The 25131-nt window shown below is 34.3% G+C and overlaps 1 protein-coding gene across 7 annotated transcripts in view; it reads left to right on the top strand.

The window, feature by feature from the left end:
• The window catches only part of LCP1 (lymphocyte cytosolic protein 1), a 98915-nt gene that overhangs the window by 33290 nt on the left and 40494 nt on the right, over positions 1-25131 (top strand). For 2 of the 7 annotated variants that reach the window (XM_074304703.1, XM_074304704.1), the window contains exons 2-3: positions 7149-7250; positions 9875-10038. The exons of 3 other annotated variants lie outside the window; for them this stretch is intronic. The gene's annotated coding sequence lies outside the window, so the exon portion shown is untranslated. The remainder of the gene's footprint in view (positions 1-7148; positions 7251-9874; positions 10039-25131) is intronic. 2 more of the 7 variants (XM_074304700.1, XM_074304701.1) reach the window with 1 other exon arrangement.

Here is a 25131-nt window from a genome sequence, read left to right as displayed (position 1 = left end):
TAAATAAGAGACTAAAAATGACAGGAAGAGGGGGAGTCATTACAGAAGATACAGAAGCAAGTGGGATTATAGAGTAATATCTTCCTCAAAAACTGATAAAAAAGATGGATCACAAGATCACAGATATAGAGCTAGAATGATCCTTAAAGGCCATCTAGCAAAACTTCATTTTATAAGTGAGGAAAGTAAGAACTAAGGAAATTAAATTATTTTCCCAAGATGATTTACCAAATTGCCAAAACAATCTTTGAACCCAGATCCTCTGAGTCCAGAGTTAGGGCTCTGTCCACTGGATAAAATTAATAATGATGCAGAAATCAGTCTGGAATCAGTCCATGGGTAACAAGGGAATTATTTCTCCAAGGTTCAGTCTGGAAGAAGATATCAAAGTGAGTCATCAAAGATAACTTGGGGAAATAGGTAGAGTTTATAAATTATAAAATCTTAGATAGATTTAGAGCTAGAATGGACCTTAGAGGCATTAGAAGAACGCAATGTGACTCTGGGCAAGTAATCTAACTAACTACTGTGAGCCTCAGTTTCCTCATTGATAAAAATCAAGATAATAGCACCTATCTCTTAAGGTTGTTGTATGCTAGCTTTAAGAGTAGAACCAGCTTTAGTAAAAGGTAAAGTTAATATAATTAAAGTAAATTCAACTGGAAAAGGAAGTGATCAAGGGGAAAGGGGGAGGACTTCCTGAAGACTTGAAGAAAATCAGCTATGGAGAAGATAATGTAGACAACTTGAAGATTAACACAGATTAGCCTGAAGGCCAAAGAAGAAATCTTTGAGGAGCTAGGGAAAGTAACGCCTCTATCGGCTAGGGCCTCACAAATAGGACCCAGAAATGCAAGTGTGGTTGCTGGAGAAGAGAACAGACATCCTAGGGCCAGGAAGAGTGATGTCAGTACCCAAATAGCAATCAAATTCAAAGAATATCTGGGAATCCACATCAGGAACCAGCTGCAATATAGACTCAACTATATTGTACTTAAGAACCTGAGTTTTTTTGTTTCATGTCCTACATAAACAAGACAAAAGGATGGAAAGCAAAGAATAGGAATGTGAGCTGTGTTCACTCTAAGTAAGCTGTGACAAGAAAATCAATGTCTAGACATTAGGTTTCTTATTTTTAGGATAAGAAGTCATTGCTTATTAAAATTCTTTTATCCTTTTTTTTGTAATTAGGGTTTCCTCACAAGAAAGCTGACCATCAAGATATGAACAGGAAATATGAGTCAGTCATAGAACCCAAGTTAAAAAAAGTAGAGGCTTTATGACATTCATATGCCCATGAATAATTTTTTTAAAATAGCATTTACATAAGCCATGCAAAGTGCTTTGTAAATGTTATAACTTTTTATCCTTAAAACTCTGACAGGGGGAAGAGTCAGTGCTATTAGCACTCCCACTTTACAAATAAACTGAGGTAGATGTTAAATGAATTGTCCAGATTGACATAGCTGTTTATGTGTCAGGAGCTGAATCTGAACCACAGGTAGTCTTGACTACAGGACCAGGGCTCTATTTGGTGTACCATTAGTTGGGTTCCACATTATTATTAGGCCTTAGATAAATTTCATTTTAATAAGTTGATTTATATATCTGCTTATTTGCCCATAGCCATTAGAAGAAAAACCCTTAGAAAGCCTAAATTTAAATACATATCAATGTAAAGAAGTGTTTCATTGTAGGAGAGGGAAATAGCAGAGTATATATGAAAAAAAGTGAATGGTGGAAGTGAACCAAGGAACAGGTGGGTCAAGTCTTTTCCATTTATTATTTTCAGTTATGTTTGACTTATGATTCCATTCTTAGTAACAATATAGGGCTATTGCTTTTTCCAGTTCATTTTACAGAAGAGGAAACTGAGGCATACAGGTTTAAGTGACTTGATCAGGATCACACAGCTAGTAAGTACCTGAAGCCATACTTGAACTCAGGAAGTTGAGTCATCATAATGCAGGCCCAGCACTCTATTCATTGTGCCACCTAATTGCCTTTAACTAAGTCTTTAGACTCAAGAAAAAAAAAAGTGGAGAATAGAGAGAATGTCTGAGATCAAAAACATATCAAGTTTTTGACACTAGCAGTAGGATATAGAGTTTATGAGGTCAATAATCAATAGTGGCCTTCAAGCACATTTTCTATTTGAAAATAAAACAGGATTACAAGGCATGAAATCCATGGGTGATAAGTAAATGTAGGCAAAAGTTACTCATTTGAAAGCAGAATGTGTCCTCTAAAGGAAAAAGAAATTGATCCATAAATAAAAGCAATAATGTTTAATAGAAATTCTTTTTTAAAAAATTAAGTTAATAGGAGATTTGGGAGAAATAGAAATAGAGAAATTTGGGAGAAATACAGAGAAAAAACCCACTGGAGAGGGAAAGGGAGAAAATGAAAACATTGGATAATAGGGAATGATCAAAAGAAAAAGGTGCCTGAGAGATTGGGTAGATATGGAATTGAGCCTCCAAGTTGATGGTTAAAGGTTTCCAAAGTCAAACTTTGGAAAAGAAGGAAATAATACTTGGTCTTCTGGGACTGGAAAGCACACTAAGAGAATAAACATTTTGAGGATTGAAGGGAAGGTGTAGATAGGATAGCTCAAACCTGATAACCTGGATCTCTCAGTCTTTGCTAGTGGCGAGGGTGGGTTGGGACTAAATGGTTAATGATAGTGAGGAAGTTTGGAACAGTGGATTCTGGGCTGGGGGTATCTAAATTTGTTGGATTAATCATTCCAACAAAAAAAAAGTCATGTACCCCCAGTATGTTATATTGATTTGTAAATTATACAAATGCACTATCATATTAATGTTATATATTTTATAAAACATGAAATAGAAAGATGAAGTTAACATTTTCATTTATTAATAATACAAAACCTCTTTTGTTGGCACTAAATTGTTGTTAATTTTCAAGGATAGCAGTGCTTTAAAATATGCTTCATTTAAAAAAAAAAAAAATTCATGTCCTAGGAAATGGGCCAGACCTGTAAGATATCATTGTTTGTTAGTAATTAATTATTCAGCTAACTTAAATGACTTGTACAACATCATACAGCTTCTAGTTTCTTTGAAATTAGTTTGAATTTGCAAGTCAAGTCTTTGGCAATTCATAACTTATCCCAGTGATCATTCTACCCAACAAGAACAGAGAAAACAGCAATGTTATTATTATATAGTCATGTCTGACACTTTGTGAGCCTAAGTACCATACTGTTCATGGTTTTTCTTGGAAAAATTCTGGAGTGGGCTTTGTATTTCCTTCTCCAGGGGGATTAAGGCAAACAAAGGTTAAGGGACTTGCTAAGATTACATAGACACAATAAGTGTCTGAAGTCATATTTGAACTCAGGTTTTTTTGACTCCAGGCCCAGAGCTCTATCAGTCTCCTAACAAACTCTGGTATAGTGGGTTCTAAAGATATGGCTGGTGAAAAAGACTTGCAGGTTTCTAAGGGTGATGCTAAATTCTCTTCTCATCTCTGCTGATATCCCAGGCTTCCTTCAAATCCTAGCTAAAATCCCATTTTCTAAGAAAAGTCTTTTCTGATCCCTCTTAATAACAGTGACTTTCCTTTGCAGATTGTCTCCAATTTATCCTGTGTATATTTTATTTGCAAATAATTGTAAATTTCCCCATTAGACCCTGAACTTCTGAAAGGAGGGATTATGCTTTGCCTTTCATTTTTCTATCAGTGTTTAGCGCCTAGCCCATAGTAGTCACTTAATAAGTGCATGTTCACTGCTAAAATCTTTGTTTTTATTTTTTGTCTTATGTTTCTGCATGTGGTTTCCTTACAGGTTACCCAAATCTTAAGATATGTAGACACAAGTAGATGCAGAAGGTTGCTTTTTATAGTAGGAAATATTCTTCTTTGCCAAAAAAAAATATAAGACTTATTCATTATTGAATTCACAAAAGTACAGAACCAGACTAAGGCTATTTAGGTAAATGTGCTCAGTTTCCACAATAACGTCAAAGCACTATTTAGGTCAGTAGGTCACCATTTTAGTACATTACTGCTAAAGTTTCTTAGTTAATAATTTATTGCATACACTAAATATTAATTTACAAGCTTTATGTACAATCTTTTTATATTCAATTTTGTATATGGGAAATCTTACTTTATTTGATATCTGTTAAGTTCAGAATTTTTTTTAAAAAATGCAAAAAAATCAACCATCATCTTTGAATATGCTGGCTAAGTTATCTATTAATTTGTAGTTTGCTTAGTAAGGTGGGTGTGATACATGAATTTAGTTTAACAAATTCAACAATTTGTCAACAAATGACTAATAGAGAGTTCATATCAAGATAAGGAAGGAGATAGTAATAGAAAACTAAATTTCCCTTGATGAATTCAAGTCACCTGTCCTAGATGAACTACAATATTGGGTTCTAGAAGACTTGACATAGCTGATTGTGGGGATTATAATGTCAGTGATATTTCAAAATCATTGAAAAACAGGAGAATTCAAGAAGCCTGGAAGATCTTCTCCTGATAAGATTCTACAAACATTGACCAATGAGTATGACTTTGGTTCTGGGTAATATTTTAGAGAACCTATTATTAAAGACATCATTGGTAAACATTTAGAAAGGGAAGAGATGAGGATAAAGAACTTTACCTGTTCATCAAGAATAGGTCATGACAAATTGAACGCAATTCCATTTTTGGCAGGATTGTTAAATTAGTTGAATGCTATGGATATAGTCTACCTCTGTTTTTAGTAAAGCTTTTGGTATCTTTTAATATCATTGTGAAAGTGATGGAAATATACAGAGTAGATAGTGTTATGGTTCAGAAGTAGCTGGCTGGCTGGATTCAGAAAGTAGTTTAATGTTTTAATATCAATATAGCCAGAGGTCTTCAGTAAACCATCCCAGGGATATGGGTTCAGCCTTATACTGTTGAATATGATTACCAATAATTTGGATATGGCATAGAAGATAGGCTCATCTTAGCAAATATTTAAATATAAGTGCATGTAATTCAGGATAGGAACCCCTAACTAGGGCAATAGATTAAATCTAATAAAAAAAAATTTTTAAATCTTACAAAAAAATCAACTTTCCCAGTACAAGATGGGAGAAATTTGGACAATAATAATAGCATTTACATAGAATTTTAGGGTTTGTAAAAGCACTTTACAAATATTTCATTTAATCCTTCAGATAAGCTTGTAAAGTGACATTATCCCCACTTTACACATGAGGAAATTGAAACTCGGGTTAAATGAATTGCCCAATGCCTCATAGCTACTAAATATCTCAGGCAGGATTTGAGCTCAAATTATCTTGATTCTGAGTCCATTGCTTTATCCATTATGCTGATTAGAAGCCTGAAAAAGAGCTGATGGTTTTAGTGGACTGCAAGTTTAGTATGTTAGGAGCCAAAAAGGCTAACTCTTTAGATCATAGACTAGATTAAAAGAGGCATAGCTAACAGAAATAGGAGGTAATCATCCTACTCTTGTTCATTCTTTCTTCTTGAAGAGGCTGAGGATGACAGTCCCCTTGTCCTCTGTCCTCATCAGACCTCATCTGGAGTATTGTGTTCAATTCTGGGCACCAACAGTTTAAAGAGGACATTGATAAGATGGAGAGTGTCCAAAATAACTAGAACAGCAAAAGGCCTTGAGTCCATGTCATATGAGGATTGGTTGAAAGAACTGGGAATGTTTATCCTGGGAAAAAAAGGCATATAAGCCATGTGATAATTGTTTCAAGAAGGGCTGTTTTGGGGGTAGTGCAGAATTATATCTTCATCATTTGATACCCAAGAACAGAAATGAGCAGAAGGTGAAAGTGCAAAAAGGCAAATTGTGAAATGAAGAAACTTCTTCCAATTAGAGCTCTCTCAAAATGGATGGGTTTCTCTGAAAGTTGATGGGGTCTCCCTTTTTGAGGTCTTCAGGCAGAAGCTGAATAATCACTTGGTAGGTATGTATGTTATTGTCGGTAGTCCTTTCAAGTTGGATTAGATGATTAGGATGAGTAGGTTCCTTCCTACCCTCAGTTTCTCTCATTCTGTGAAATTCAACAAAACCTCCCTACAGTATAAAGCACTTGTTCTCTGGTAGTTTAAAGAATTGGTTTGCCTTCTGAAATGCCTACCCAATGTAAGATACTTCTGGGAATACATTAGATACCGAGGAAAATGTAGCTCTGTAATAAATACTATCCTGTCTTCTCAAGTGAACAGGGGGGAAAAAATCATCCTCATATTAAGTCCCTTCTGTAATGGTTCTAATCGGTGAACCAATAATTCTTCATTTGACAAGTTTAAGTGGTTCTGCTTGTTTGCTTTTGTCTTTACTACATTGAAACAAAAGTGAATCTAAATTTATTTTATTTTATATAAATGTAAGCATGAAATTTCATATGTTGCACATGATCAGTGCATGCGTACATAGATATAACATTAAATAGTTTTCTGCCTCCAAGGTAAACATTTATTTTTCCTTAATTGTAATTTTGAAAAAAAAGTATGTTTTTTCTTCCTGCTTGTTTCTGATCTGTATGAAGGAATGTTGTCACCAATTTAGCTGAGATAGCTGTCTTGTTACCTAATGCTAATCTTTATAGGAAACTTCTAAATAATTTAAGTGGTGTTTGGGTTAAATGAACTCCTTAGAAGTAAGGGCAGAGGTAGCATTATAAATAAAAGAAATGAGTAAATAATGCCTCAGTCTTAGATGGAAGCCTAACCTTCCCTTAGGTTATCTTCTTAAAGAGACCACTAAGTCTCAGTCAGAGAGTAGATTGCTCCTGAGGTGGGAGGGAAAGGGATGTCAAGGCTGAGGCGGGCAAGTAAGCAATGCCACTATAGCTGTGGTTAAAATAAGAACTACAGAGTAGCATGGTAAAAGTTGCCTTTCTTATCATGAAAGGCGCAAGTATCTGCATGCCCACTAGAAACAGGCTTAGAGGAGGAAAGAAAGTAAAGGAGAGAGAAAAATGCTTATGAAGAAGTGGTAAAGGACTTCTACATTTCAGTGAGACCTGCCCTGTCAGGTGGTTTGTGATAGGGAGGGTGATGTGAAGAAAAAAGTAAGTAAAATGTCCTTATAAAGTCAAAATCTATTTCTTCCTGAATGATGATTTGTCACCCAACTCACTTCCTGTCTTTAGACCACATACAGAGTTTGACAGCAGAGTAGTTCTACAGACCAGAAAGGAAGGGTCTCTAATCAACCGCCAGTGCTGTCTACAGCCTTTTTTTTTTTACACAAGGTAATTTTTCATTCTTTTAAGTCATTCTTCTCTCTATGTCTATCATGTTGGTATCAATGAATTCACTCTATTTCTAAGGACTGTTTGCTTGGGTGGGTGGGTCAGTAGAAGGGTAAGGTAATAAAGATGGCACCACCTGTCATTGCTTAGAACAGTGTCCAAGCAAGCAGTACAGCAGTTTAACTGCACAGGAAATTTGTGGTAAATGTCTAACAGCCCAGGATGGGTCTCAGAGTGGGTGCAGATGGTTTTGGAGGAGATTTGGTGGGTGGGAGCACCACTTGAATTGTTTAGAGCAAAACTGAAATGGATTTTTTAGAAAAATATGGTTTTCTTTCTAACTGATTTGTATTTTCACATATCTTCCTTATTTGGAGACTCTACTGACAGGACTTTGTTGATGCTAAAATATTTTAAAGATAAATGTAGAAAGATTGTTAAGATTGTGATACATATTCAACAGGATGGTTTAATTTTAGTTTTTATGGTTCTGACTTTTTCTAAGAAATTAATTTTTTCCCATGTGGATTTCTTGAAATATGGTACTGACACTGTTATTGTGGTTATTTGAGCTGTTTAGTCCAAGCCAGAATTATTAATGGATACCTTTATATATTTTTTTTCCATTAATGTCCTTTAGAAGAGCAGTATATTCCTTAATTTCACTGTTTTCTCTATGAGTTTTAAGGCATTCTGTACAACACATACATGAAAAGTTAGATAAAATTAGGAGGAAAAGCTCTGAATTACAAAGGATACTTTTTTGAAGGTCAGATACATAAATTGGTCCAGATACATAAAAGGCATGGATTTCCTTAAATAAATTAAATAATTATCCTCAAACAATACTAAGTACTCATTGATATTTAAAAATTTGACAGATGATAAACATGCTATTAGTGTAAGAAAGAGATCTATTTGTTAATATTCAAATTCATTTTCATCAATCTTAAGGATTATGTTTCTCTAAAGTGACTTTTTCCCTGACAACTTAATAGAGGGAACCACACACACACATACACCTTGATTTTAAATTTATTTTCATTAAGCCAATCAGACTGTTGGGAAGGATTTTTAATAGAACTGTGAAATAAAGACATGGAATCTAATAATAAAGAGATCCCAGAGATATTCTGAGAACATTTTAGAATGTGACTATTAGACTATGTCCTGCAAGTCTCCAAGAACTTATTTGGGTATTATTAGCAAAGATAGAAGAAAGTCTGAAAGAGTATTATTAGAATAAATCCCAGCAAATTATAGGTTCAGGAAAACTAAAATGTGCTTATCATATTTCATAGGAAAAATGTTAATGACTATGAAATTTACTAGTATGTAAAGGAGTAATTAAGGTCATCAGTATTAGTTACTTATAGAATCCTACAAATGTGTAGCTTGAAGAAAACCTTAGAGAGTTTATTGCTACCTCCTCCATATCTCAATGTGTCAAAAATAATTTGCCTGACCAATCCATGTTCTTATCTAAATCTATTTTGGAATCATATGCTTATTCTCACCCAAATCATTTTTACTGATCCTTCTGGACTGCTTTTGATATTCTGTCTGGCCTTCTGCCCACTTGGAGGTTTGTAGCTACCGGTCTTCTCCGTACAACTCTAATCCTTAGTCTAAGGGATGAGATTCATTCCCCTGTTACCTGCCCTTATGTTCAACCACTCTGAAGTTCCTTCTTCCTAATTTCCCTGTAAACTTTGTTTAGTTCAGCTGACCCTTGTGATGCTATTTTCATTCAGTCAAAAAGTATTTTTTAAATGTTTGCAATTGGGCCAGGTACTATGCTAAATGCTAGCAATATAAAAAAGCAAAAAAACAATTTCTTGCCCTCAAAAAAACTTTTCTGATTTGATCCTGCCAGGTAATAGCCACTAGAATTCTTTGGGTAGAGGCAACGACATGATCATACCTGAACTTGAAGAAAATCACTTTGGCAAACAGTGGGAGAAGGAGTAGAGTTAGGAGAGACTTGAAGCTGAGAAACTAACCAGAAGTTTATTGCAGTAGCCTGGGTATGAAGTAGTAAGGGTCTGCAACCAAGTTGTTGGCTATGTGATAGGAGAAAAGGAAACACATACAAGAGCTTTATCAAAGGTAGAAATGACAAGATTTGTTGGTAGATTGGGTAGTTGTTGTGTTTGTCCTTTGTTCTACCAGAGGACCGGGAGATAATGCCAAGACATGTGAGTAAATTGGATTTAAATGAGGGAAGGCTATTGCAAATTCATCAGCCTTACTTCCTCAGAGTGAATGTGAATGAGTAATGAAAGATAATGTCAGGATTTGGCACTTGTGTGACTGAGAAGTTGGTATTATCTTCATCAATAATAGGGAAATTCAGAAGAGAAGAGTTTGGGGAAAAAGATAATGAGTTCTATTTTGGACAAAATAAATTTAAGATACCTGTGAGACATCTAGCTCAAGATGTCTAAAAGGCAAGGGCCATGGGAAATTGGAATTCATCAGAGTGGTTAGGACTGAAATTGGCATCTGTATTGCCATGATAAACTGAACCTTTTAGAGCTGGTATTATATATCAAATTAAATAGAGTGTAAAACCTTTGTTGACTTGTCTCACCCAATGATGTGAAAATATAATCCTTAACAAGATTTTTTAGAGGAAACTCTCAAGAAAATTTAAAGACAAAAAGCAACAGTTTTGTACAAAATGGCAAGGAAAAAAATAATAGCAAATGGCAAAAGCTTGAAAGAAGCACCTGGAAGAGGATCTTACTAAGCTTCCCATGATCTACTCCCTGAGTATTTTCACTAGGTGAGTTGCAGTCCAACTTAAAAGGCCCGTGGCTTCTCCCAGTCCCATCAGCCTTAAATCAAGCCATTTTCTCCACAGCTATCATCCATGGGTTCTTCACCTTTTTTTGAGTGTTGAGAATAACTTTGGCAATCTGGGGAAGTCAATGAACTCTTTCTCAAAATTATCTTTTAAGATAAGTTAAAGGAATGCTAAATTTCATTTTGGGGTTAATGGAAATAAAGATGTAATTGTTTTTCCCATTCAGGTTTATGGGCCCCAGGTTAAGATCTAGTTTTAAACTTTTCAGATTTACAGATGATTTTGAGGCCCATACATTTCTCCAAAGCCTCTCAGTTAGTGTGAGAAGGAAGACTAAAAACCTGGATCTTGTCAATGAAGTGCTCATTCAACTATACCTTTTCGATGCAATGTTCTTACTATATAAATAGGCAGGAGAAGAAAAATGAGAAAGTTGAATGCAAGGAAATTACAAAATTATATGGGTTAAATTAACAGTTTAGTATAAAAGGACAGACCTGATATGTTCAGTAATATAATTTAGAATTTATTCTATTTCAGCTTTACTGAATATCAACTATGAACCTTCTGGATCTCCTTGACGGCATGGTCCATACTACATTTATAAACACATATATAAAAATATGTGTGTACATGTATGTACATATATCCACATTCATATATGTATATGTGTGTACACAATATCATGAGTAAATAAGATACTAGTAGTTCATATAAGTTTTCAGCATGACTGAGAAAATTAGAAGCCCCTTCAGAAACATCCTAAGAATGTTGTTCTTGATCAAGAGTTTAATTCTCCTTCCTTAAAATTCTTCCTTCCACAATCATCAATAATATTGGCAGTTATTTTTTGCCAGATTGCTTTCAAAATAAGGTCTCAGGGTTATTTTAAGTGAATAAGGGAATTAAATAAGTTTTATCAATAATGTTAGATTCAACTGTACTTGTTCATTCACTTGAATAGAAAATATAAGGAGGAAAAGAAAAGGATAAGTCTTTGAATTATACCTTTGATCCAGACTAAGTAGACTTGAAGGTTTTAGTAGCAGAGAGTAATTTGACAGTTAAAGACATCTGAAATTAATCAAGAAACATTTATGGTACAATGATGAAATTGAAATCCTTAATATATATGTATGCACATGTTCATTCCCAATTCAATTTTAGTGGGGTTAGGAAGAGAAGTTCACTGAATAATTTATTATTTGTTAAAGCAAAAGCAATAGTTGCTTTGGAGCTGTAGTCCACAAAGATTATAATAACAATAGTAGGCCTTTGCATGTAAACTTTATTTTTATTTTTACTTTTTTCAAGTTACTTTCACATCTCTTCGTTCATTTTTCCTTAAAATATACTATGAACTATGATTTTGATGATTTAAATGAAAACAGCTATAAGTAATGTTTTTATTTTTATTTTTAAATTTTCTATTTAAAAAAAATTACGATGAAAATTTAATTCATGTTTTTAATCTAAGCTTTATGATCCTACTCGTGGCTACTTTGTAATAACTCAATAACCTGTTCCTGCTACTGAAACAAGTCTTTCGATCTATTCTTGCTTTATTGTTGCCAAAACAGGATGGATAGACATATATAACTAATTCCTAGGTAATCCAATAAATAATCCAAATAATTTTGGATTATTTTTCTCTAAACTGAAAAATTCACAGCAAAAATCTTAGGCTGATATTCCCTTACCATCTAGCATCCTTCCATTGATTATTGGTTGAGCAAATGATACCAATTTTTGGTGCCTATTTCAATGAATTGTGGATTTTAACATCTCTAATAAGTCTAAACCCAAAACAAATAATTGGAATCCATTTATTTAGCTAAATTATATCAGTATATATGAACAATTCTGCATATTTTTTTCTCTTGACTTTATTTTCTCAAGTCAAACATGTGATAGATATAAATTCTTTACAGCTCATAGGAAAAGATAAAGCCAATCTAAAATCATTCTCCCCTTCTTTCCACCACTATTCTTGTGGAGTGGAAGGGACCTTGGGTTTTTGAAGGCTAAATCAACAGAATGGAAGTTCTGGCACATCCTACTGAATTGGAAAAGCTTTTGTGTAAGCTGATGATATCTATTCTCTGAATAATGGAATCATTAAGTTTATCAAGGCACTTTACAGAAGAGGGTGGCCATTAATTTTTTTTTTTTAAGGTTAGAATGAGTTGCACTGAAGTATAAATCTGCTATGCTTAGTAAAAAGACTATCCATACCCATAGAATCTTCACACACACACACACACACACACACATGTCTAAGAAGTTAAAATATTATGAATTATAAGTAAAAATTGGGAAATAATCACCTAAGGATCTCAGAAACCTTCATCCATCACAACTCTGAATTCTTAGTCACCCAACGTGATATATGGGATTTCTCTGCTACTTTCCTTATTTCTTTTCTGATGTATCTTCCTTTAAAAAAGTTGTCCTCATTATTTTAAGTAGGTCAATAGTAGGGATTATCTTCCTTTTATTATCAATTCATAATTGTGTATAGTATAGACAATAATATAAAAGGCAGCTGAGAATCAGGTGTATATTCTTTGCCCCCCAGCCACAGAATCTTTCATGAGATTACTTTTTAAAATTCCCCTTTCTGTCTATTTTCTAGATTTGGGGATTGCTGGGTAGGGAGGAAGGCCCTGGACTAATTATTTGCCATGTTGTTATTCCTCTTAATTTTAAGTAGCAATTGGATATGTTGGTTTCTGTAAGGTTTGTTAATCTAGTTAGTTAATCTAATAATATCTAATATGAAGTAGGATAAATTATATTATAGTAAAGTTAAAAACATGGGATAAATATATCTAGCTTGTGCTTTTAGTTTAAAAGAATTTCTAATTTTATGTTTGTTAAGCTAAACTATTCAACTATTATGTGGCTTTTACCTTATGTATACCTTGTTATTCATGTCACTATGATGAAACTGGAAAGGGACTGAATTTGGAGCCAAAGTACTTAAGTTTGCCTTCCAGCTTGGCTATTTATTCCCTCTGTTCCCTTGGGCAAATCATCATTTCTCTAGACTTCAATAAGATGAGATGGTTGCACTAAGTGAACCCCTAAGTCTCAATTTGTCTAACAACTCCATGATTGTGTTGCTACCTCGGGGTCTGTGTCTGATTATGTCAGTTACAGTTCATACCCTGCCCTTGGCCGGACTTGCATGGTGTAAATTCTATTGCCTTTATAGCAACAACAATTCAAAATGAATGTCCTCTGATAATAAGTCCTAATAAGAATTTTCAGGTTTTTCATAACATTTCATAAGCATTTTCCTTCATAATAGTTCTGTGAAATAGGTAGTAAAATGATTATTATCCTTGTTTTATAAATGAGGAAACAGAGGCTCAAAAAAGTGAAATGTGTGCTGGATTTGGTGGCATTTATCTATATGCTCAGTCTCCCCCAATTTCTGAGTTCTAGTTATTGGTACTCACCTATAGCTCCAACAATTGAGGAAGGCAAAGGCTGGTTGTTTTGGGGATTTAAGAGTTCTGAGCTTTAGTATTTTATACCACTAAGCATAGTGGGGAATTGTGGGGAAAGGGGAGGATGTTTAAGGAGAGTCAATTGACCCAGATCAGAAAACAGATTGTCTGTGCTTCTGTGGTCATAAGTAGTGGTTTTAGACCCATGAAGAGCCCTTGCATTTCTAGCCGAAGTGATATTTGGAGAGGCAGTCTTTAAAAAAAAAAAGTTTTAACTTCTTTAGAATATAGATCTAAGTGTCTGAGTTAGACACAAATTTTTTCTCACTCCAAGTGCAGTCAAAATATAATTCCTTCTTTTTGTACAAAATTTTCTACATTTGCCTTCTTATTTTATCCAATTCTCTGGTTGGGATGAGTCTTATATAAATCAAATTTTAGGATACCTTCCTTGGCCAGAAAAGTAAGCAGAGTGATGTGTTCTTGAGCTGAACACAAATTAAGCATTATTTTCAAGAAGAAAAACTAATATAATTAGTTTTGCTCCCCAAGTTAACAAGTTGAGTATAAATGTTAGAAAAGACAGAAATTGCATAATGTCAAATGAGAGCAGTAATTCATATAATTTTAACTCCAAACTTGCGTGTGAAAAGACATCTAATCATATACATATTTTATTCAGGTATAATATTTATTCTTTATTATCATCATCATCTCTAGCACCTTTAAGACCCTTTCCAATTGTAAATCTAGCATCCTGTGATCAATTATTTGTTAAGTACTCAATGCTGATAGGTCTAAAATTGAAGTTAACCACATACTAGGCCATGTATGGAACCCAGCTTCAATGAGCTTTCCTTTGAAAGTAGTGTCTTACTTTTGTACTGTCTCACCTTTAGAATGATTTTAGTTGTGGGAATCACATTTGTGAGATCTGGGTCGGAGGAGTTATGAGAAAAACAATTTTATACTTCTGACCATCAATCCACTGTTATTTATTGTCACCATTATTGGATAAGTAAGTGTAGGTATCTTGAAATTTTTCAAAGGGAAAGGGATATGTTTAAGTGTGAATGGAAAAACAAAGTTAGCATTATTAGTGCAAATCCTTTGCATTAAAATTATTTTGCTGAAGATTTGAGTAGTATTGTTAGGAAGTCACTCTGACTAGCTAAAAAGAGGATGGTTCTTAAAGAACTTCAGTTGTTTTTTCTCCCGGAAGGAAGGACTGAAATGTTAAATTGAGGAACTAGCAAAGCCACAGTTTTGTGGTGGTAGCATTGATTCTTCTTTTAGTCGAGCACAAGCTACAAGGTTTCTCTCATTTTCTTCCTGTTCTTGCCTGGCTGAGCTAAAGGGAAAAAAAGAGAAACCTTTCTGTGTGGATAACATAAAGACACTAAATTCAGTAGACAAATGAATTATGCATGTGATCTGCAATCTCACTAAGAACTTGCCTTTCCCTGCCTTCTATTTGCATGCTGAAGAGAAGAGTGGAAAATTACAATGCTTTGTACTCAGGGCGCCTATCACTTGATCCCCTAATTCAGGCAACTCTGATAGGATTTTCCTGTGATCTCTTTCCAAATGCCTTAAAGGAAGTGGACCACAATCATAGTTGCATAAAATTTACATATGATTCACCTACTTGTCATTTCTCAGACAGATTTGAGGTTCAAATGACATTATTGCTCCCTTTAAAAGTCTGGCACATCTTGATTTCTGTCTTTTCCAGCATTTATACTTCTCTGTTGGTCCTCAATACTGACACACCAGAACTTGGCAAGGGAAAGAAGAAAAAACTCTTGATAATAAGAAAGATGAGCATAGGATGATTTTCCTAATGGAGGAAGTTATGTTACATAGAACATGCAAAATGAGTTTGAGCAGAAGACAGATAGGAAACAGGTTTGCATTGTTAAATAACTCTTTCCTTTAAAAAATACGTGGTGAGATTTCACTGCTAATGTACTCACTAAATACTTTGGAAAGTCCCCCTTTGAATTTGTTCACCTCTCAATGGATTGTCAGGCTTTCTATTTTTGTCATTAGATTATCTTCAGACTTCTGTTATCACTCTTTCCCAAAAAACTATTGAAACCTCTGGGAAATGATGTGACAGGCTTCCTTTCCATTCTTTATCAACCCAGAATCACTTGCTCCAGTATGCATCTAATAGAAATATTACTTAAGCTATTACTTTGTCAGTTTCTTTCATTTCCTGGTACAATGTCTTGAATCCAAGATTTGCTTCTCCTTCCTATTTGACTATTTCTGTCATTGGCTTGCCTTTTATCTTATTGGCCATGTTCAAAATCTTGTGTCTTTGACTCTTCCTTCTACAGCTTTCATATGTAGTGATCAATTCTTCTTCATTCAATCCCCACCTCTCTATTCTCACATTAAAAAGTAAAACATGCTTTTAAAAAATCAAACAAAAAACCATACACCCCAGGATAGGCTGTCTGTTACTCTCCCTAATCTCTACCATTATATTTTTTATACCATTTCTTCCCACCTCCACTCTTTATCTTGCACCTATCTCTTCTCATAACTGCTAGGTTCAATGTCATCAATTCACATGGTCATATCACCTTTTTTGCTTAAAATTTCTAGTAAGTTTTGAGTTGGGGGAGGAGGGTATTGCTGTGTACTATATATGCAATTATATTTTATAGATTGTGTATGTATATATGTCAAATCCCTTTACTAGACTGAGGCACAGGGTGATATCTTTTCTAAACATTAGCATTTTACACTTACAAAAAGTAATAAATAAAAATTTGTTGACTTGAATTGTTCTTGTATGATATTTGTCTTTGTGGATATAACCTATTTTAGATTACAAATTCCAAAAGAAAAGATTAAGGCCTGTTTGCTTTGGAAAGCATGATAGCCCCATGGACTAAATGTTTTTTAACAGTAACAATCTGAACAGTCCTTTCAACTTAAAAATTTTCATTTACTCCAATGTGGTCTCTAATCTTTACTGATCTAGCTTTGCAAAAGGATTCTAAGACTATTTTAGGGATATACTAGTCTGTATAGCAGTCCTGAAAAAAAAAAAAAAGTCCAAGAAAAGAATTTTGTGATGCACAATATTTTAAGAGAAAGTTCTATATATAAGCATTAGGTTACTTGACATTTTGCCCCCTTGATATACTAATACAACCAATTGACAGTAAATATCAACCAAATAAGCCATGTCTCCCTGAGTACTGTCTCTAAGAGCTCTCTAACAGCTCTGAAGGAGGGAATGGGAATCAGGAGCTAAAAGTCAAGGTGAAATCCATCAAATTGGTACAAATTTTATAATTTCAAAGTGTAGCCTTTTATTTTAGTTCTTGAGATGAAGACATTAAAACATTAATGTATCTGATTCTCATGACAATGAGATCAAATTAAGAACAAATTAAATTAACAATTGTAGTACCTATTTGTAAAAAGATTGTTCCTTTTTTTTTTAATTCAAAACTTTAGGTATGACAAATATACAGGAAATTATCAGGTGGGAGGGAATGGTAGCAACTTTTGAAAGAGCCATTAGAACTAGTACCCCATGCTTCTTGATGCTAAGAGTAATAAGCTAGTGTTGGCTAGTATTTGCATATTGCTTTAAAATTTGCAAAGCAATTTGTATATATTATCTCAGTTGAGCCTCACTCTTTGATGTAGTCCCATTTTACAAATCTAACATCTTGGATTTTTAAATTTACCTATCTTTTGAGGTTACTAGACAGAAGTGATGACCTCACTACCAGTTTAGTGTCCTTTCCCTCAGAATTTCTACACACTCACAGCGTCTGGCTCCATTTCCTCAGCTGTTGCAAGGTACTTTCCACATTTGGGGCTCAGGGTAGATTAGGTCAGGTTCCCATAACCATTCCACAGAAAATAGGTCAGAAAATAGAGAAGTGGTTGGGTCCTAATTGTTGCTAGTACCCTTTAGAGTTCTCTTAGAAAATAAATTGTCAACAACTCTGAAGAAGAGATATTAAAAAAAGGACTGACAGCTAAAATGAGGGGAAAAGCAAAGCTAAAACTATTCTAGGGAACAATAAAATGTAAGTTTTTATCTAAAGCACCTAGACTTAACTGTCAGGCAGTTCCTATTTGAATCTATGCATTATTGCATGAGTCACAATGATAGTAGTTAGTTCCCCCAGAGTTTGTCCAGACTGTCAGCATAATTTCACAAGTAAGACTGTAAACATTATTATTCATATGGAGCTTGCAAGGTACATAGGATGGCACTGACCTTGATCTGTTAGATTGTGAGATAGATAAGTTGTATTCTCTCAAAAATTTATCTCCTGTTCATACATTCTCCAAAATGCTTACAAAATATATGAAAGAAATGAGATCTCCAGGATATATGATGAGGGGTATTTTAAGAATATTGAAATGATGTGTGGGGAGAAAGGAAAGCAATAAGAGGATTTTCCTTTGCAAAAAATTTACATTTATATTACTCTGCTATTGAGGTATTTATTCACTCTCAAGAGGGAATAATTGTACCAATTTTTCTTAAATAAGCTCCTTAGTATCTAACCTTGTGCCAAAGGTTTTTCTATTTTTCCTTAAATGTTAAATGGCTCCCACATTCTTCAACATTCTTCACATTTTAATTTCTTTCTTTTTTTTTTTTTTTTCCCTGAGGCTGGGGTTAAGTGACTTGCCCAGGGTCACACAGCTAGGAAGTCTTAAGTGTCTGAGATCAGATTTGAACTCTGGTCCTCCTGAATTCAGGGCTGGTGCTCTATCCACTGCGCCATCTAGCTGCCCCCACATTTTAATTTAAATCCAAGAAAGAGAAGGTCTTAATATTTATCTTCCTGGATTTATTACAAACTCATTTTGGAGCCGTGGGCAAAACATTTCATTTCTCAATGCCTTCATTTATAGTCTCTAAAGTGGGATCATAATACTTGCTTTGTCCCCATTGCATGGAATTAAATTCCCCTCAAAGAGGAATGCCACATAGATATATAAATGCTGACTAGCAAAGATAGAAAAAAGGTGATAACAGTGAAAATTTATCAGAGGAGTAGTGGGGACATTTATAGTAGTTATGGTGGTGAACTAAATATTAAAAAATCACATAATAAATCAATTAGAAGAATAAGGGAAAATTACTTTTTTAGATTTATGAAAAAGTGAAAATTTAATGACTAAGCAAAAGTGAAGGAACATAAAATGGTTCATTCTGATGATGTAAAATTAAAAAGATTTTACACACAAAAAATAGAATGTGGTAAAAAATTAGAAGGAAAACAAGTAATAGGGGAGAAATCTTTGTAAAAGATTCTTTATAAAAATTTTATTTTTAAAATCCATAACTGAATCAAATTTCTAAGATAAAGATGCATGTCCTAAAAGATAAATGATAAAAGCATATGAATAGAAAGTTTTTTTTTAAAATAACTTTTCATTTTTCAAAATACATGCAAAGATAGTTTTCAACATTCATCCTTGACAAATCTTGTGTTCCATATTTTTCTTCCTCTCTTCCTTCCTCTTCTCCTCCCCTAGATAGCAAGTAATTCGATATAGGTGTTTAAAAGTTTAAATATAAGTATTTTAATGTTTAAATAGATACAATTGTTGAATAGGCAATTGTCAAAGAAGAAATCTGAATTATAAGCAATCATATAAAATGCTTTAAATCATTAATAATTAGAGAAAATAACTGGGATCTTACTTCACACTTAAGACTAGCAAAGATGATAAAAGAGGAAAATAACAATGATGGAAAGTCTATAGTAAAATAGGTACACAAGCATATTGTTGAAGTTGTGAATTGATTCAGCTATTCTAAAAGGCAATTTGAAACTATGTCCAAATATTAAAGAATTCTACATACACTTTGACCCAATTATATCACTGTTTAGGCTTGTACTCGAAAGCATCGAAAAGAGGGATCTATAGAAAAATAACGTTTTTATGATTGCACCAAATAGAAAACTAAGAAGTTCTTCTATTGGGGGGTAACTAAGCAAATTGGAGTATATAATTGTAATGGAATATTGTTGTAACAGAACAAATGATGGATGAAATAGACAATTTTAGAAGATACTGAGAAGATTTTTTTGAACTGATACAGAATAAACTGAGGAAAAGTAAGAAAATAATTTATAAAATAGCAACATTATTAAATATTAAATAATAAAATAACTTTGAAAGATGTTAGAATATGATAAATAGCTTAAAATAAATAAAGATGAAACATGTGATTTCCTTCCTGACAGATGATGAACTTAAACATGAAGACACAAATTTCTGTTCCTGGTTAATATAAGAACTTATTTTACTAGACAATACTATATTGTGTGTGTGTGTGTGTGTGTGTGTGTGTGTGTGTGTGTGTGTGATTTTTTAGTGGGAGAGAGAGATTTAAAAGAAAACTTGTTACTTGAAAAATAAAAATTATAAACCTAAAAAAACCGGGAATGGGTAAAGTGAAAAGCACTCTGACTCCTAAAGGAAAGATGGAAATAAGCATCTCTCAAACTATTCTCTCTGATTCAAAATCCAATAGGGATGGATGTCATTTTTCTAATTCTATTTAGAATCAGAAACTTTGAGCTAGAATGGACCTTGTATTCCTAGTCAAATTATGAATTTATATAAAAACATAAAAGTTAGAGCTATTGAGTCCAACCTATCCATTTTACAGTAAGTAAACTTGAGGTCCATAGAGTTTGTGACACAGTGTCACACAGCTAGTAAATGTCTAAGATTGGGTTTGAACCTTTTTCTTCATGATCCCAAGTCCTGTCTATAACATTTCTAACCATAGGTTATCTGACCTGTGATTGAAGATCTTCAGTAAATGGAAATTTGTTTCCTGTTCTGTTTGTGGATCATGCTTAATTATTAGGGAATTTTTCCTTATATTGGCTCAAAGTCCACCATAATCCATAATTCTTCCCTAGTTTTACAGGGTCAAATAAAATAAATCTAGGTCCCCTTGAACTAATAATTTCAGATATTTGAAGACTTTCAACATACATAAATTCAGCCACTTTATCTATTCTCTGATCCTTAACTTTCTCCTTTCTCTCAATTTCCCCCCACCCCTGAGGCTGGGGTTAAATGACTTGCCCAGGGTCACACAGCTAGGAAGTGTTAAGTGAGAGCACATTTGAACTCGGGTCCTCCTAAATTCAAGGCTGGTGCTCTATCCACTGCACCACCTAGCTGCCCCCTCTCTCAGTTCTTTCATCCAGTCTTTCCATATTTTCAGACACTTCACTATGCTGATTGCTCTTCTAGACTTTCCTCTGGCTTCTCAATGTCCCTTCTAAAATATATTGCCTAGAATTGCGCACAATAATACAGATGTATTCTGACTATGACATTTTAGCAGATCACACTTCTCTCCCTACAAATCAGAGATTTTTTACATATATGTCTATTACTAGATTTCAGGGGTCCATGAATTTGGATGAAAAAAAATGGCACCTTTGTATTAACCTTTAACTGAAACTTAGCATTTCTTTTAATCATGAATTAAGACAAATTCTCAAAAGTTTCCATGGGCTTCATCTTTTTGCCAAAAGCATCATACACATAAAAGACTAAGAGAACCCCTGTTCTGGATATTATAGTTTTATTAATGAAATTTATGATTAAAGTAATTTTAATGATGATGATAACGATAATAATATAGATTGTAGACTATTACCAATAATAATAATTTAACATTTTTATAGCACTTTAAAATTTCCAAGGCATTGTACAAGTATCTCACCTTCAGAATGATCCTTGGCAGTAAGTTATATTATTCTTCTAATTTTATGTATCAGTAAAACTGAGACAAGCAGATTATAATACTTGCCGCCCAGGATCATATAGATATTGTCTGAAGTCAAATTTGAATTCAGATCTTTTTGACAAAAATATAAATCTTTATCTACTGTGCCACCTAGTGCTTAGACTGCCACATCACACTGCTGTCACAGTGAATTTGTGGTCCACTAGAAACTCTAGGTCATTTTCACATTAGCTGTTTTCTAGTTAAATTTCCCTATCCTGTTGTAAAAAAGAATGCTTTGATAAAAACGATATGGAGCTTCTGAAGGACGTAAGTGCAATGGTCTGACCTGTACTTTAAGAAAATCACTTTGGCAACTAGGAAATATGAAAATAAATGAAATAATTTTGAATATGTGAAAAGAGGGAAGGAGACCACTTAGGATGCCATTGTGCTTCAATCAAATATAGAGGGGATGAGGACTTGAATTACAAAGTAAAGTCTTAAGAGGAAACTAATAAGGAAGATGTAGACATAGAGTAGATAAGATTTGACAAGGGCTTAGATATCTGGGATAAGGGAAAGTGGAAGGCCTAGGATAATTGGAAATTTGTAAAGCTGGCTAAATGCACAATTGATAAACTGAACTCAGGTGCAGAAAGAAACTTTTCAGTCTCTGCTTATAATCTTCTCCACCATGCCAGTGGAGACACAAGGAGTGGTGGTTGTTGAAGGCTCAATAGAGATTGTCAGTCAAGGCCCAGAAAGGAAGAATTGCTCTTAAGCTTCTCTTGTTCTTGATGACTTTTCTTGGCCTACTAGTTCTGATCTTCAGAACTATGCTCCCCCAAACCTAGGAGTCCAGAACATTATCTTGTACTCCTAAAACACAAAGTGAGCCAAGAAAGAACTGACAGGAGCAATTTGCAGGGAAGTTTTCTAATGCCAAGAAGAAAAATCTGTTTTTAAAAAAAGTGGAAAGACTGCTGGATTTGGAGGTGCAGGTCTTGGGTTTGAATCCTGGCTTTCCCTCTCATTATTTGTATGACTCTAGGCAACTCACTCTTTCTCTGGGCTTACATTTCCACGTTTGTAAAATAGGAGAAATAGACTAAATGGGCTTTTAAGTTTCCCTGTAGTTCTAAATCTGTGCCTCTAATACTTAGAATTCCTCTTTCACATACCTTCTTACAACAGCATTTGGATCAACAATAGTGGGTGATGTAGCACACTGCCTAGCATTTAGTTGATTGCTTGGTTGTTGTCCTCCATTCTTGAAGTGTATCAAAATGACATCACCATGTTAAAGTCAAATTAGTATGTCCAACTAAATAGGCCAATATGAGCTTGGAATGTTCTACCATAGGTCAGACACAAATAGTCTCTATGAATATTTGGAGTAGATTCTCTAACTTGGTGCATCTCACATTTCTTTTGCACTACTTCAATTCTGCTTTGCACATAGTAGGCTCAATAAATGCTTGTCAGCTTGAGGAGGAACATGGAAAAAAATCTTCAAGGATGTTGATATTTAGGCAACATGGGCCATGTAAGAGCTGCAGTAGTTGTGCACAAGCAGGTATTAATCTCCCCTTTGCATGGAGGCAAGCCCCCATAAAAGTCTGCCTTGTGGTCTAGCTCATCCTGTATAGTCAGCACACTTACACTATTTTTAGTCTAGCTCTCCCTCTGTTATCCCCTCCCCATTTCCACAATTAAGTTCAGCTCCCTCAATACAACCGTTTTGGTTGACATCACTATTCTGAGCACTGAAGGAGACATGCCCTATGACATCTAAAAGGCCTTAGAGTCACCGCTTCTTCCAAACCCATTTAAATCATCAGGCTGTGAAAGATTAACTAACAGTCCCTGGGTTAATTTCAGTACAAATATTTCTCAGGTTATAGGTGTTTTTACCTTCCTTTGTCGGGACAGGAGTGGGGTGAAGATTAAAAATTATCTGTGTACAATTATCTGTGTACTGGCAAAGATGAGAGCTTGAAATATTAACCAGGTTGGCATTTAATCTCTCCATAGTTTGGCTACATTTCCAACTCCTTTATTACTCTTCTCCTATGCTCACTTGATTAGTTGTTTCCCTATATCAGTTATTCTGCCCGTATCTGCCTCTGTACAACTATCTTCCATGGTTGTACTGACTCCTCATTTTTATTGAAAGTTTTCTTTCTCTTTGTATAAGATCCAACTCAGCTCAGGAAGTCAATAAATATTAAGTGCCTTCTATGTGCCAGATATTGTGCTCAATGCTTGAGAAACAAAACAAACAAACAAACAAAAAAGAAAGAAAAAGAAAAAGAAAAAAAAAAAAACAAACTACTGCCCTTGCCTTCAAGGAATTTACAATCTTAACAAGAGACACAACACACACAAGGAAGTTGAAAATCGGGAGACTATTAGCTTGAGAAGCTCTTCTCTGAAGTCCAGTTAGAGAAGCTTCAGAAGCAGAGTACAATGACATGTGAGTTCCAAGGCTGATATACTGTTAGCGGATGATGGAGCATGAAGCTGCATTGCCACCTCCTCCATGAAGCCTTCTCTGCCGTCTTCCTCTTCATATTTCTTTTTAATGCTTTATTTGTATTCCTTCTTTACTCTTATCATACTCCACCTTGTATTTTATCTGTATACTAGTCATGGCAGTTTCTTGGCAATCCTATTGGCTTTCTTCCTGGGCTACAACAGGTCTGAAGTCCGGAAGTTCAAATCCAATCTCAGATACTTAATAATTATGAATATCAGCACCTATTTCCCAGGTTTGTTGTGTGATCAATTATAATATTTGCAAAGGGCATAACCCCGTACTTGGCATGTAGTAGATACTATATAATGTTAGCTATTATTATTAGTTATTGGCTTTGGTACTCTTTCCCCTTTTAATAGAGATTTATTACAAATTTGAACTTCATAAAATAGATGTGTTAAGATTTAGCTTCAATTTAACAAGAATTTAGAGAATTCCAAGCTTGCTCCAAAATTTCAATGAACTTTTAAAAGTTATTATTGGTAGAAATCAGAGGTTATAGAACCCTATTACTCAAAAATCAGCAAGAATCCTAGTTTTCACATGGCTACTTGATTTATCTTAATATGATTCAATGATTGTACCTCCTCTTTTCTACCCCAGTTCATCACCCCTATATCACATAGTTAAATATGTGAGGTACACATTATACCCACATGCATACTTAGAATATGCATAATTATTTTATAATTAAATTTTCATTGCTTTTTAAAACAAAACAATTTAGTTTTAAGTTATATTAATAATTGCACTTAATATTTAAAGAACTTGATGAAAAGTCTAGAATGGTCAAGTCAGCAGGCATTTGTGAAGCACCTACTATGTGCTATGCACTATGTTAATTTCCAGAAGTACAAATATGAACAAAAGAATCCTATCCCCTCAAGGAACTTAATTTAATAAGGGGAAAAAACACATAAAAGGAAGCTGATGGATGGGGACAGAAGAAAAGGTATTAATACTAACACATGGTAGACAAAGCTAGAAGAGGAAATTAGAAATGGCAGGTCTGAATGGTTTCTTTAAAAATGGAAGTTCTCGGAAGAATTAGCCAATCAGGGAAAGAAGCTTCAGGTCAGAGTGTACTTGCATTGGAAGAGGTCTAGAAGTGAAATAAAATTCCAGGTGAGGGGATTTCTTTGACATTCTAGAGAAAGTCCAGAGACCCAGGAGTTTTCTATTTGTGAAAGTAAAGATATGGCTGGACAAGCGAGGCATTTTTTGCCAGTCATTTATTTTTTTATTTTATTTTTTTGAGGCTGGGGTTAAGTGACTTGCCCAGGGTCACACAGCTAGGAAGTGTTAAGTGTCTGAGCTCA

The sequence above is a fragment of the Sminthopsis crassicaudata genome, chromosome 3 (assembly GCF_048593235.1).
Source record: "Sminthopsis crassicaudata isolate SCR6 chromosome 3, ASM4859323v1, whole genome shotgun sequence".
Classification (NCBI taxonomy): Eukaryota; Metazoa; Chordata; class Mammalia; order Dasyuromorphia; family Dasyuridae; genus Sminthopsis; species Sminthopsis crassicaudata.
The sequence above is the reverse complement of the archived record's forward strand: the minus strand, read 5'-3'. Positions and strand labels throughout refer to the sequence as shown.